Here is a 9,649-nt window from a genome sequence, read left to right as displayed (position 1 = left end):
CATTCTTTTTTTTTTTTTTTAAAGATATTTATATATACAAGCGCTGGGTACAGTCAGAAGCGCCGGAGGGTGAGAGAATTCACCAGAGCCAGAGCGGGGAACAGAGCAGGCAGACTGATGAAGTACACTGCTGAGGGGAGCAGCGGGCACGGCAGGAGAGGTCTGCGCGCCATGTGGGACCCTCGCCAGCTGGCCAGGGATCGAACTGGTGCTGCAGAGGCTGCGGGCAGCTTTGCAGCCCAGTGCTCAACGGCTGCGCCACCAGGGAGGACCTATTTTTACTACTTTTAACTGTATACTAGCTTTGTAAGTGGTTAAACCACTATCTTTACTATATATGTAAACTTTATCAGTGAGATTTATATTTTTATATATTTTTTTTATTACTAACTCGTATGCTTTCTTTTCAGCTTAAAGAGGTCCCTTAAACATTCCTTTTAAAACCAGTTTGGTGGGCCTCCCCTGTGGTGCAGCGGTTGAATGCTGGGTTGCGAAGATGCCCACAACCTCTGCAGCGCCAGTTCAATCCCCGGCTACTCCCCGGCCACCGGAAGAGGGTCCCACATGGCGCGCAGGCCTCTCCTGCCGCCCGCTACTCCCCTCAGCAGTGTACTTCATCATTCTGCCTGCTCTGCTCTCCGCTCTGGCTCTGGTGAATTCTCTCACCCTCCCGCGCTTCTGACTGTACCCAGTGCTTGTATAAATAAATAAAAATAAATCTTTTTAAAAAAAGTAAATAAAACCTGATATATTTTGAATATATCAGGCTACTCCCTTCTGGCCTGTAAAGTTTCTGCAAAAAAAAAATCTGCTGATAGTCATAGAAGGGGTTCCTTTGCACATAACAAGCTGTTGGTGTGGTTTTTTTTTTTTTTCTTCTTTTAAGAATCTCTCTTTTATTTAAAATGTGTCTTTAGAGACCCTACAAGGTGACTCACTTCAGATATGAAGATATACAAATTAAAGTGAAGGAATGGAAAAAGACAATCCACTCAAATGTAAACCAACGAGCGCTTGGTTAGTATACTTATGCCAGGCAAAACAGACTTAAAAATAAAGATTGAAATAAGACTTAAAGAGGCCATTAAATAATGTAAAAGAGATCAGTTCAACATGAGGATATAACATTAGCAAATTTTTATGTATCCAACATAGGAATACTGAAATATATAAAGCAAATTTTAATAAAGCTAAAAGGAGAAATAGCAATACAATAATAGTGGATCTTAACACCCCTCATCCTTCAATGACTAGATCATCCATCCAGAAAATCAATAAGAAACATCAACCTTATACATGTTATTTGAGACGAACTTAACAGGTATCTACAGAGCATTCCACCCAAAAGAAATAGGATACACTTTCTTCTCAAGCACACTTAGAACACTCTCTATAGATAGTATGTTCAATCGTTAAGAAAATTGAAATCATGTCAAGCATCTTTTCCAACCACAACTGTATATGCTAGAAATTATGAAGAAAATTACCAAAACTCACAACGTAGAGATTGTTACATGCTACTCAGCAACTGATGTGTCAAAGAAGAACTCAAAAGAGAAACAAAAACTACTTTGAGACAAAAGAAAATGGAAGTACAACATCCCAAAATGTATAGCATGCAACAAAAGCAGTTCTAAGAGGGAAAGTCAGAGAGGTAAATGCTGACAGCAAGAAACATGAATCATCTCAAATAACCTAATTTTACACTTCAAGGAACTAGAAGAAGAACAAAGTTAGTAGAAGGAAGGAAATAACAAAGATCAGAGCAAAAACAGAAAGGCAAAGACACAGAAGACATCAATGAAGCTAAGAGCTGGTTCTTTGAGAAGATAAGTAGGCAAACCGTTGCTACACTCACCATGAAAAAAGAGAGCATAAATAAAATCATGAAGATGTTACAACTGATACCACAGAATTACAAAGAACCATGTGAAACTACTATTAACAACTATATAACAACAAATTGAACAACCCAGAAAAAATGGATATTTTCCTAAAAACATACAATCTACCAAGATTGGATCATAAAGAATTTAAAAATATGAACATCCTGGTTACTAGTGTAAGGGTACTGATTCTGTAATCCAAAACATCCCAACGAACAAAAGTTTAGTACCAGATAGTTTCACTGGTTGATCTACCAAACATTTAAAGAATTAATAGAAATATTTCTCAAACTCTTCTAAAAAACAGAAGAGGGCCTCCCCTGTGGCACAGGCGGTTGAGCACAGCGCTGTGAAGCTATCCACAGCCTCTGCAGCGCCTGTTCAATCCCGGCGGCGAGGGACCCACATGGGGCAGCAGACCTCTCCTGTCCCGCTCACTGCTCCCCTTAGCAGTGTATTTCATCAGTCTGCCTGTTCTGTTCCCTGCTCTGTCTCCGGTGAATCCTCTCACCCTCCCGCGCATCTGGCCTACCCCAGTTCTTGTATAAATAAATAAATCTTAAAAAAAATTAAAATAATAAATAAATAATAGAAGAGACAGGAATACTTCCAAACTCATTGTAAAAGGCCAGCACTGTTATCCTGATACCAAAACAAGACAAGAACACAAGAAAAGAAAGCTACTGGCCAATATCCCTGATGAACACAGATGCAAAAATACTACAGAGTATGAGCAAACCAAATTCAACAATATACATTAAAGAGATCACAGTCAATTGGGATTTATTCCAGAGATGCAAAATGGTTCTACATCTGCAAATCAATTAATGTGATACACCACACTAATAAAATGAAGAGTAAAAGTCATAATTTCAATAGATGCAGAAAAGTCACTTGATAAAATTAAACATCTATTTATAAAATTTGTCAATGAAATGAGTATGGCAGAAGCATTCCTCAACAAAATAAAAGTCATATAACACAAGCCATAACTAGCCTTATAGACCAGCCATACTCAAAAGACAATAGAAGCTGATTACAGAGTAACTGAAAGTTTTTCCTCTGAGATCAGGAAGACAACAAGGAGATCCATTTTCATCAATTTTATTCAACATAGCATAACTTAGGAAGTCCTAGCCAGATCAGTAAATTGAAAAGGAACAAGTAAAACTCACTATTTGTAGATGACAGATAGAGCAAATCCTATAAAGATTCCAACAAAAAAGATAGACCTAATAAACAGATTCAGTAGTTTCAAAATATACAAAACCAAAATGCAAAAATCAATTGTGTTTTTAAACTCTAAAAGCAAATTATCAGAAAGAAATGAATAAAACAATCCCATTTACAATTGCATCAAAAAGAATAAAAGGCTAAAAAGAAAAAAAAAATGCTAGGAATAAATTTAACCAAGGCAGTGGTAACTTAAAATGATCATACACCACGATCAAGTGAGGCAAGATGACCTCTACAAAAATATGAGATTGGGCCTCCCCGGTGGCGCAGCGGTTGAGAGCTGGGTTGCGAAGCTGCCCGCGGCCTCTGCAGCTCCGGTTCGATCCCCGGCTGCTCCCCGGCCACCAGAGGAGGGTCCCACATGGCGCGCAGACCTCTCCTGCCACCCGCTGCTCCCCTCAGCAGTGTACTTTGGTCCTTCTGCCTGCTCTGCTCCCTACTCTGGCTCTGGTGGATTCTCTCACCCTCCCGCGCTTCTGACTGTACCCAGTGCTTGTATAAATAAATAAAAATAAATCTTTAAAAAAAAAAAAAATGAGATTGATGAATGAAACTGGCAATGGAAAGATATTCCATGCACATGGATTAGAAGACTTAATACTTAAATATTCATAGTACAAAAAAAGTCTATAAATTCAATGTAATCTATATTAAAATCCTGATAGTATTTTTCAAATAGAACAAAAATTCTGAAATTTGTGTGGGAACACAACCTCAAATGGCCAGAGTAAACAGAGAACAACTAATTGCTACAGGTGGGTGAAACGGTGAAAGGAGTCAAACTTTGTTATCGTCAGTCCTGGGTGTGTAGTATACAGCATGATGACTGTACATCTTTTGTAGGTAAGCAGTATGTTTTGAGTAGATGTTAAAATTCCTCACCACACTGAGGGCCTCCCTAGTGGCGCAAGGTTAAGTATCGCACTATGAAGCAATCCGCAGCCTCTGTAGCACGAGTTCAATCTGTGGCTGGCCAGGGAGCAACCCACATAAGGCAGACCTTGCCTGTCTCGCCCGCTCCTCCCCTCAGCAGTGTACTTCAGTCAGTCTGCCTGTTCTGTTCCCCACTCTGTCTCTGGTGAATCCTCTCATCCCCCCGCCTCCCGCATCTCTGGCCTGTACCCCACCTCTTCTATGCATAAATAAATAAATCTTAAAAAAGAAAAATTCCTCGGGCCTCCCCTGGTGGCACAGCGGTTGAGCCTCTGCAGCACTGGTTCATTCCCTGGCCGCCAGCGAGGGTCCCAAAAAAAAAGAAGATTAAAAAAAAAAGAAAAATTCCTCGCCACAAAAAAAAATTGTAACTGTGTGATGATGGATGTTACCGAGACTCGAGGTGATCATTTCACCTTATATAAATATCAAGTCACTATGTTGTATACCTGAAACTGATACAATACCTATAACATCAGTAAAAATCTATGAAGCAGCTATAAGAATGTCTTCTGGGGCCTCTCTGGTGGCACAAGGGGTTAAGATGCAGAACTATGAAGCTATCCACAGCCACTGCAGCACAAGTTGGATCCTCGGCCAGGGCGGTGACCACATGGCGCAGCAGACCTCTAGTGCCTCACCCACTGCTCCCCTCAGCAGTGTGCTTTAGTCGGTCTGCCTGTTCTGTTCCCCACTCTGTCTCTGGTGAATCCTCTCACCCCCTACACCTCTGACCTGTACCCTAGTTCTTGTATGCATAAATAAATCTTTAAAAAAAAAAAAGAAAAAGTATGTCTTCTACATAGACATTAGAGATTTGCAAAATAAAAGTCAGTGATTCTTCTCACTAAAAGTTTTAGAAAATGTTTTTCATTAAAAATGTTACTTATGTAGGGGCTTCCCTGGTGGCGCAAGGGGTTGAGTCTCAGCACTTTCAAGCTATCGCCAGCCACTGCAGCATAAGTTCAATCCCTGGCCAAGAAGCTAACCCACACGGCACAGCAGACCTCTCCTGTCTTGCCCAAGCTCCCCTCAGCAGTGTATTTCAGTCCATCTGCCTGTTCTGTTCCCCACTCTGTCTCTGGTGAATCCTCTTACCCCCTGCACCTCTGGCCTACACCCCAGCTCTTGTATACATAAATAAATAAAATCTTTTAAAAAAGTGTTGTGTTAACATGCAAAAGTTGGTTCTTTTTAAAAGAAGTTTTTATCAGTATTTTAAAAATTTCTCAGTTAATTTCTAATGCAAGCATATCCATAGCTATTACTTAAACCAAAGCTCTCTGAGGTCCTCAGAGAGACTAGAGGCACGCTGAGAATAAAGTGTGACCCTTTCCTCCCCTTGGTTCACAGCCTGTTTCTCAGTCAATTATTCTCTTCAAATGAGCTTTGACTCTAGCTCTTCTCTTTGGGGCACTTTATATTATCTCCTTATTTGAGCCAGTTTTCTCTGTATCTCTTATCTCAGGGCATTTTGTCCTTCTAGTTCCTTCTTCAGCCTGTTCCACTGAGGCCTTATCTTTTTGCATCTGTCAGAGGACAGCAGAGGGTAGCAGTTATCTGAGATGAGCATCTGTTTCTCGTAGAGCAGTTATGTTCAGAAAGATCTACTGCCTCTGGGTCTTAAGAACAGTTTACTTCTTGGTCAGGCTCTATTATCTTTCACTGGTCCCTTGTTGGTATTTTTCCATCACACGGAGAGCCTCTGTGCACGCTCAACTCTAGTCATCAGACAAGGTAACTGCAATGTCCTTGGCCTCCCAGCTGGTGCTGGCAGCTTGCCCTCATGGAGCTCACCTTGGTGAGCTTCTCTGGGTGTTTCTGACCCAAACTAAAGTCACATGTTCTGGGGTCCCTGAGTAGGCTGGACAGTCCAGTGTAGATTACGGCCTTTTGAGCAGCTATTCCCAGCGCCCTTCCCTTTTGTGCCACTGTTAACACTTCCTCTAGCAATTCAGCATCTCAAGGAGATGGCACGTGCCTGTAGCTGTCCTCTCCCTCCCCGTCTGGGATGCCGGGTGCTGCAGTCTTCGTTGCTTTGGAGAGAGGCAGGAAAGGAAGATAGAACTAGGCTGTCTAACCTTGAACATAATTCCTGCCTGTCTGGGTAGAAGACTATCTCTGACAAGGGGACGGAGTACAACACTATTTCCGTCCTTCCTGGGGGCTGATATCCTATTGTGGCTCAGGATGGGGGTGGGGGGCAACACAAATGGCACAAAGTCCAGGAATGTTGCAAATGTACCCCAGTGGACAATGCGGTTAGTGAAAATTCTGCCTGGATTTTGGCTCATGGCCTCATCTTTGGTTATAGAACCGTTGCCAGGTTTCACATTTGTATGAAAGACTTTCTGGGAATCTTGAGGGATGCTGCAAGGGGCTATCAGGTATGTCTGATCTGCTGCTACACTCACCTGGGAGTTATTGGAATTAATATTTGTGGCTTGATGCAAAAACCATCCCACATTTTGTCCTCCGTTGTCAAGCCAGGGTAATAACTACCTCTCTCATGCTTGCCATGCTCCATTAGTAACTATGGTTGCCTTTTGAGTGTCTTCCAAAAGAACCTTTCCCTGCCAAAAGAGAAAATTGATCATGTCTGCCCAGCCCTGAAAGCTGACATTGTAGCCGGCACAAAACCATCCTGTACAGCGTGCAGTAAAGGAGAAAGGGCGAAAAGGAGAAACACGGGACCCGGGGCTGTGGTCCCTTTCTGAGTCTACCCTCCGGGGCCAGGAAGTTGTGGTGTGGTTCCTGCGTGCTGCTTTTGAATGAAGGTCTTTGCTTCCTCCCTCCCTGGATATGACTGCAAGAAGCCACTTTGAAAATTCCTCGCCCAACACGGCCCAGATATTTACATAGTGGCCTTTCATTCCGAGAACAGGGTAATGTGTCTTTGCAAATATTTTAGGTCTCCCTGCGTGCTTGCGGGCCCCTAAGTGCCATTCACTAGCTTTTAAGTTTGTTTTGCAGGCAGAGAGCCACCGAGAGGGAGGCCTGAGTCAGAGCACAGGCCCGGCTGTCTGCTGCCGCCACCTCCTACCACTGCAGACTTGGCGGGGAAGGAAGCAGTGGGTTTTACAGCTGGTGTTTGTTTAGGAAAAAAGAGAAAAGAATTTTTTTTTAAATACCTTGCACATGTAAAATAACACTAAATGTAAGTGTGTATGCAGTTTTCTGGGGCAAGAGAAACTGTGTGTTTTGCATGATTCATCATTCCTCTCAACAGCAAAAGAGGTTTGCACTCAGCCTCTGATATTTTGGGAGTTTGTTCCAAATGCTCACAAGAGAAAGAGAGAGAGTGAGCAGGCCCAAGTTCCTCGTTCCTTCCTCCGAAGGAAGGTCCTGTCTGGGCTAGATTAGAGCAGCATGACATTCGCTTCCTCTCCTCTCATCTGACAAAGAAGATTCTTGTTTTTCTATCAAAAACTGGGTCAGCTGCTTCAAGGGTAAGGGAGGACCAGGATGTGAGGAGGGGAGAAAGCGGTGCTCTCCCAACTCTGACTAGAGTGTACAAGTATGTGTTGAGAGAGGGCCCTGCCCAGGGCTGTCTCCCAGCAGGTGTGCGGGCTCCCTGGAGGTGGGGGCAGGCATGGCCAAGGTTGAGCGGCCCACAGCCAGGAACATGCAGTCTTTCTAGGATTTGGCTTTTGCAAGTTACCAAAACATGGTGTGCTGCTTGGAAGCTGACACATACCTTGGCAGGGATGATGGGGTTCCTGCCCAGAGCTGGGAGTCCACGGGGTCAGGCTGACCTCCAAGCTGCAGTTTGGCCTAGAGGAGGGGCCACACAATGGGTGTGGTGCCCGAGCTGGGACTCGTGTGCCCTGAGGTCGCAAGGGTCATGACCTGTAAGCTAACCCCCAGGACCTCACATGCCCAGTTAGGACAAATGGGAAGGAGGAGCCTGACAGCAGCTTCCCCAGGCATCCATGCTCCCGCACCTTCCTCGTGAGATGTAAGGTCAACCACACTCCCTCCATCACCAGCGGATTGCAGGTCCATTGTTAAGATCAGACAGCCATCTGTGTAAAAATGGAGTTTTATAATCTGAAACTCAAAACTTTTCTGTTCTAAAGCTGCATTAGATGCAAGGTTGAGTTACCAGAATGAAGTATACTCTTGCCTGGAGGGGCAGTTTCACTGGTGTTTTGCCTTATAATTTACGAAGTGCATGCTCTGCATTTGGCGTGTGGGATTTTCTATGTTTTGTTTGACGAAGCCAGCTGATGACGAAAAATAAGTTTGGGGCCTCCCTAGTGGCGCAAGAGATTAAGCACCACACTATGAAGCTGTCCGCAGCCTCTGCAGCGTGAGTTCGATCCCCAGCAGGCCAGGGAGCTACCCACATGGCGAAGCAGACCTCTCCTGACTCGCCCGCTGCTCCCCTCAGCAGTGCATTTCAGTCATTCCTCCTGTTCTGCTCCCCACTCTGTTTCTGGGAATCCTCTCATCCCCAGCACCTCTGGCCTGTACCCCAGTTCTTGTATGCATTAATAAATCTTTTTAAAAAATAGTTAAAAAAATAAAAGTTCGCTATAGATGAATTAGCAATTGAGTAGCACCAAAAATCTAATACTGCTTCCCAATCTACTGTTAACAATGGCTCACACAGCCTCATGGCCCCCCTGCTCAGTGCAGCCAGTGTTCACTGGACCCACCGACCTGGGGGTGGCAGACACACTGCTCAGGATTATTCATGTGACACAACACCCCACCATACACCCCACTCAGTCCTTTGCAACTACATGTGGCCATGTGGCCAGTCTTGCCAGTGAGCATTGTCACCCAGTGGCGCACTGCAGGGTCAGAACGTGGGTCTCCTGCCTCCTCTCTTCTCCCTAGCCCTGCACCCCGGCCCCCAGCAGGCTTGGTGGCCACCCACTGGCCATAGACATGGGGGGGGTCACCTGAGTCAGGGACTGAATGTCTGTTAAATATCAGCCTTGATATTAAACCCGTTTAATTTGGGATCTAATTTTTTCCCACCGCAGACTGCCTTGACTGAGGCAAGGACCGTGGCGGTACAGATAAGGAGACAGCTTCGCCCTCGTGAAGGGAAGGCAGAAAGATGACAAGAGGGTGGTAGCTCCTCCTCCCTGCAGGGCAGGGGTCAATGATCAGTCCCACACCTTCTCCCCTCAGCCCAGACGTGGCTTTCATCTTCTTAAGCCTTAGCACTACCTAGAGAACTGGGAATGGGCTGTTGAGCAGACCTTCTGGAACCAAATAGGGGCTGAGAAGAACACTCCAGTCCTGCCCATTGTCCTCTGCACCATGTGACTTTGGGCAACTGCTTCATCCCTCAGGACTTCATTCTGTACCTGTTGGTGACCCAGGCTGGGAGGATCTCTACCTGACCTTTGCCCTTCTCACTGCCCTAAAGGGGATGTGATGAAATGGTGGCTGCAAAGAGGAACCTCTGCTAGCTATATTCTTTTTTTTTTTTTTTTTTAAGATTTATTTATACAAGAGCTGGAGTACAGTCAGAAGCATGGGAGGGTGAGAGGATTCACCAGAGAACGAACGGGGAACAGAACAGGCAGACTGACGAAATACACTGCTGAGGGGAGCAGCGGGCAAGACAGGAGAGG

This window comes from Talpa occidentalis, unplaced genomic scaffold, assembly GCF_014898055.3.
Source record: "Talpa occidentalis isolate TD23 unplaced genomic scaffold, MPIMG_talOcc4v2.1 talOcc4.343, whole genome shotgun sequence".
Lineage (NCBI taxonomy): Eukaryota > Metazoa > Chordata > Mammalia > Eulipotyphla > Talpidae > Talpa > Talpa occidentalis.
Note: the sequence above shows the minus strand (reverse complement) of the source record.